This window comes from Sorex fumeus, unplaced genomic scaffold, assembly GCF_029834395.1.
Source record: "Sorex fumeus unplaced genomic scaffold, SorFum_2.1 ptg000009l, whole genome shotgun sequence".
Classification (NCBI taxonomy): domain Eukaryota; kingdom Metazoa; phylum Chordata; class Mammalia; order Eulipotyphla; family Soricidae; genus Sorex; species Sorex fumeus.
Window position 1 is genome coordinate 7,399,799 of NW_026606066.1, and position 5,924 is coordinate 7,405,722.

A 5,924-nucleotide genomic window follows, 5' to 3' on the forward strand; every position below is an offset into this window, starting at 1 on the left:
GAATTCCTATTAAAATCCCAATGGTATTCTTCATAAAAACAGAAAAAGAAATAGGAATAAAACCTCATGAAATTAATTCGGAAGTATGAAAGATCTCAAACAGCAAAAATACTCCTGTGAAATATGGAATAAGAGGACTGGAGAGATAGCACAGCTGGTAAGGTGCCTGTCTTCACAAGGGGCTGATAATCTCTGGCACCGTCCAGGGTCCCCCAGGTCCCTCAAGACAGACAACTATGATCCTTGAGCACAGAGCCAGGAGTAAGGACTGAGCACCACCAGGTTTGATGACAAAACAAACAAAAAATTTCCCTAGTTGGTTGAAAATCACCCGCAGACTTGCCCGTGACCATAGGTGAGATTAAGCACCAAAGTCAATGCCCTCTCATTTACCGCCCACGCTTTGGTGTGGGGAAGTGAAACCCAGGCCCGACATGCAGCACCAGCAGTGGTCCATCCAGCCATCTTTTCTGTCCGCAGGACTCGTGGTGTGCTCCAACCTGAACCTGAGGCCATGCAGTTGGCAGCTGGAGCATGGAAGGAAGAGACAAGGGGAAGTAGAAGATGGCTTCTCCCGGTTTCAATAAAGTTGATGCAGAAAGAGAGGGAGAAAGAAAAGGAAGGAAGGAAGGAGAGAAGTCAGGAAGGGAGGAAGAAAGGGAGGAAGGAAGGAAGGGAGGAAGAAAGGAAGGGAGGGAGGAAGAAAGAAAAAAGACGAAGAGAGAAAGAAAGAAAAGAAGTAAAGAAAGACAGGAAAGAGAAGGAATGAAGAGAAGAAAAGGTAAAAGGTAAAGGCCCTCCCGTTGATCGTCGATTTGCTCGAGCGGGCCCAGTAACGTCTCCATTGGAGATTTTGTTGTTACTGTGTCTGACATATCAAATACTCTCGGTAGCTTGCCGGGCTCTCCGAGAGGGGCGGAGGAATCGAACTCGGGTCGGCCATGTTGGCTGTGTGTAAGGCGAACGCCCTACCCGCTGTGCTATCGCTCCAGCCCAGAAAAGAAAATAGGACAAAAATGGACACCTGCAGCCACACATTCTAGGGGAAAAGGGAGCTAGGTAGAGAAAGGAGCACCAAATAAAGGGTGTTGGGAGGATCCTCCCAGGATGGGAGAAGCATGCTGAAAGTAGACTATAGACCAAACATGATTGCCACTCAAATCCTCTCTGCAAACCACAACACCCAAATGGAGAGAGAGAACAAAAGGGAATACCCTGCCACAGAGGAAGGGTGTGATGGAGGGATGGGGGGTGGGAGGGATACTGGAACCCGTGGTGGTAGAAAATGGGCACTGGTGGAGGGATGGGTGTTTGATCATTGTATAATTGAAACCCAAGCACAAACATTTGTAAATCTACAACTGTACCTCATGGTGTTTCACTAACAAAAATTAAAAAAAAAAATGTAAATGATGGAGAATGGGCCTGGTGGAGGGATGGGTACTGGATCATTGTATAACTGAAACCCAAGCACAAAATTTTTTTAAGTCTACAACTGTATCTCATGGTGTTTCACTAATAAAAATTTTAAAAAAAGGGGGGGAAAATAAAAAATGGATGCCTGGGGCCAGAGAGTTATAAACAATAGTAAGTAAATCATTTTCCTGGCATATAGTTTACCAGTTTCAATTCCTGGCATCCTGTATGGTCCCACCACCCCGCCAGGATTGATCCCTAAGTTCAGAGCCAGAAGTAAGCCCTGAGCACTCCTGGGTGTGACCTCTTCCTCCTCGCCCTAATAAAAATAAAGCATGAGCTCCTCAACTTCAAACAGCACTGCAAAGTGATAGACATTGTAAAACACGCTTTATTGAAACCATAAAAGATACACAAATCAATGGAGCAAAATTGAGAGCCCAAATGTAAACTACAGCACATAGGAGTCAACAATTTTAAAGAGAGTAAGGAAAGTCTCTTCAACAAATGGTGGTGGGAAAATTAAACAGCCAAATGCAAAAGAATGACACTAAAAACAACGAAAATAACACATAAATATTAATTCAAAATGGATTGAAGTTTTGGATGTAAGCTCTGAAACAATCAAACACACTGAAGGAAACAAGCAATTTGCTCCTTAATGTCAGCCTTAGAGATGTCTTTGGGGATTTAATTCCAGTGGCAAGAGAAACAAAATAAAAAAAAGTTAGAGGCACTACATTAAAGTAAAAAACTTCTGTATAGCAAAATAAACATACAAGAAATAAAAATTCCTCATACTGAATGAAGAAGATATTTGTGTCCAATCCCTCTATTAAGGTCACAAATTTCGAATGTAAACCAGGAACTCACAAAGTCAACAATTAAATGAAAACAAATAGTTGTTTAAAAAATGGTAGACAAAGGGGGTATGGTGCCGTCAGCAGGTCAATCTGTACCTGTGAGGTGAGTGCATCAGCAGTCTGATGGCAATCAGACTTTCAGATACCCCAAAATTGCTGCTGTGCCTTTGGACAGACCCCAAAAACTTGGGGCAAAGTTTACCAAGAAAGTAAACAGCCAAAAGTTAGGTATGTGGGAGATACACCCACAAACCACCTCCAGCTCAGCTATATCATTGGAGGCATGGCCTCTCTGGTTCCTGATCGAACTGCTTAATGGCCATGATCCCAAAGACTCAGAAAGGAATCTCAGAACCCAAAGGCTTTTGGCAGAAATGCGTCCGGTTCCTGCAGTAGGTTACTGAGGCTGGGGCCACCCCAGGTGAAAATAGGTTTTGTGCCTTGGCCTGTTCCCCCTGGCGGCCTGGTGACCACCATCCTCCAGAGGCCGCTGGACAGTCAGATTTGGGTCTGCAGGGACGAGACACATGGGGCCTCACCACATGGGGGTGGAGCCAACTCTTTCTTCCCATCCCAACGAGACCCTGAGTCGCTGCCTACAAATGGCCTCTCTGGCTCCTGATCAAGCTGATTCATAGTCATGATAGCGGAAACTCAGAAACAAATCTTGAAACCCAGCGGCTTTTGGCAGAAATGCATCTGGCCTGCATACAAGGTGACCGCCGGCTCAGAGCATATTGGAAAGCCAGGTATGAGCCGGCTGTGATGGGGCAACTGCAGTCTCATGGGAAGGACGGTGGTACTGGCTCGTCCTTCGCGCCCTACTGAGGTCATGAGTTGCCCCCCACAAGCGGCTCTCTGGCATGGTCATGGCTCCAGAGGCAAAAAGACTTAACCCACAACCCGGCAGCTTGTGGCAGAAAAGCGAATGGACCATGTGTTAAACTACGGTGCCATGCGTCCCCAGGAGGGAAAGGGTGTTGCTCCCTTCCGCCTTTCCCCCCCCTATCATCAAGGTGGCCACCGCCTCAGAGCTTATAGGAAAGCCAGGTATAAGCCGGCAGTGATGGGGGAACTGCAGTCTCATGGGAAGGGGTGCGGTACTGGCATATCCTTCACGCCCTACCAAGGTCCTGAGTTACCCCCCACGAGCGGCTCTCCGGCATGGCCATAATACTAGACACCCAGAAACCAATCTCGTAATTATCTGACTCTTTGCAGAAATCCAAAATCGTGGCCGTGTGACATTACATGATTCTCATAACCAACTATAGAAAACAAAATATTTCACAATGCCTTTTCAGCAATTCTGATTATTTGGGAGGAAATTCTAAACAATTATGGTGCATCTTTAGTTGAAATAATGAATTTAATCAATGTAGAGAAGAGTTAAGTAGAAATCATCTGCCTCACAGGCATTGGGAGGGGTGGGAGTAGGGGTATACTGGGATTATTGGTGGTGAAAAATGAGTACTGGTGAAGGGAAGTCTGGCATATCGAATACTCTCGGTAGCTTGCCGGGCTCTCCGAGAGGGGCGGAGGAATCGAACTCGGGTCGGCCATGTTGGCCGCGTGTAAGGCAAATGCCAGGTGTTTGATCATTGTATGACTGAGACTTAAACTTGAAAGCTTAGTAACTTTTCCCACAGTGATTCAATAAATAAATATAAAAAGAAAAAAATTTAAAAAAATTAAATTCAATCAGCAAATCAGTGGCTGACTAAATAGCAGTACTCCTACAAAAAAATGGTAGACAAGGAGTACTGCATTGATGGCTCATGTATTATACTAGGAACTATCACGACCAAATGCAAGACTGAATAACCCTGGAAAAGACTCTGGCTACTAAACCGACCTCCCTCTTTATATGATGAGGAGAAGATCTCAAGTTCAAAGACACACAGATGACCAATACACTCATGAAAAGATATTAATTGTATTTAAAGATAAATTTGATTATTCATTGCCCCCTCCTTTTTTTTTTGCTCTTTGGGTCACAACCAGCAATGCTCAGGGGTTACTCCTGGCTCTGCACTGAGGAATTACTCCTGGTGGTGCTTGGGGGACCATATAGGATGTCTGGGATTGGTCACGTTCAAGGCAAAAGCCCTACCCGCTGTGCTATCACTCAAGCCCCTATTCATTAGCTCTTATATTGGCTTTGTTGACAGTAGTTTTTAGAGAAGGGTTGTGGGTGATATCAAATTATCATCTGATAATTTTTGTGTATGTGAAAGAAAAAACTTTTTACTGAAACTTATTTAGAAAGATCTAAGTAGAGATAAAAGAAGTACATATTTGACAGAGAGCAAGCTTCTCTAGAATGGAAGCATGCAAGCAAAGAAACATAGAGACAAGCTAGCAAGATACGTTCAGGGGAGAACACGAGTTTGAAGAGCAAAACAACACGTGGTAATTCTTTCAAAAAATTTAATTACATTTTCTTAGATTTTAGTAATAAATTTGCAATAGTATTAATAATTTTAGTCCTGTCGTAAAATCTTATTGCATCACAGTCAAAGTGCCCATGCTCCTCTACCACTGAAAAGAATTCTTTTTTTAAAAAATTAATTAATTAATTAATTTTCTTTTTATATTTATTTATTGAATCACTGTGGGAAAAGTTACTAAGCTTTTAGGTTTAAGTCTCGGTCATACAATGATCAAACACCTTTCCCTTTACCAGTACTCATTTTTCACCACCAAGAACACCAGTATACCCCCCTCCCACCCCTCCCAATGCCTGTGAGGCAGATGATTTCTACTTAACTCTTCTCTACATTGATTAAATTCATTATTTCAACTAAAGATGCACCATGATTGTTTAGAATTTCCTCCCAAACAATCAGAATTGCTGAAAAGGCATTGTGAAATTTTTGTTTTCTATAGCTGGTTATGAGAATCATATAATGTCACATGGCCACGATTTTGGATTTCTGCAAAGAGCCAGATAATTACGAGATTGGTTTTTGTGTGTCTGGTGTTATGGCCATGCCAGAGAGCAGCTTGTGGGGGGTAACTCATGACCTCGGTAGGGCTTGAAGGACGTGCCGTTACTGCCTCCCCTTCCCATGAGACTGCAGTTGCCCCGTCACTGCCGGCTTATACCTGGCTTTCCTATAAACTCTGAGGCGGCGGCCACCTTGCTGCCAGGGGGAAAAAGGCAGAAGGAAGCAACACCCTTTCCCTCCTGGGGAGGCATGGCGCCGTAGTTTAATGCACGGTCCATTCACTTTTCTGCCACAAGCTGCCGGGTTCTGGATTAAGTCCTTTTGCCTCTGGAGCCATGGCCATGCCAGAGAGCCGCTTGTGGGGGGCAACTCATGACCTCGGTAGGGAGTGAAGGATGAGCCAGTACCGCCCTCCCTCCCGTGAGACTGCAAGTTGCCCCGTCACAGCCGGCTCATACCTGGCTTTCCAATATGCTCTGAGCTGGCGGCTACCTTGTATGCAGTCTAGATGTGTTTCTGCCAAAAGCTGCTGAGTTTCAAGATTTGTTTCTGAGTTCCTGGTATCATGGCTATGAATCAGCTTGATCAGGAGCCAGAGAGGCCATTTGTAGGCAGCGACTCAGGGTCTCGTTGGGATGGGGAGAAAGAGTTGGCTCTACCCCCATGTGGTGAGGCCCTGTGTGTCTCATCACTG

At 44.7% G+C, this 5,924-nt stretch overlaps 1 non-coding gene across 1 annotated transcript; it reads left to right on the forward strand.

Moving 5' to 3' along the window:
* The first annotated feature begins 315 nt into the window (after nt 1-315).
* On the forward strand, nt 316-438 carry LOC130019847 (small nucleolar RNA ACA64). Its single transcript, XR_008791913.1, has one exon. It is a non-coding gene; the product is annotated as a small nucleolar RNA ACA64 (small nucleolar RNA).
* The last annotated feature ends 5,486 nt before the right edge of the window (nt 439-5,924 follow it).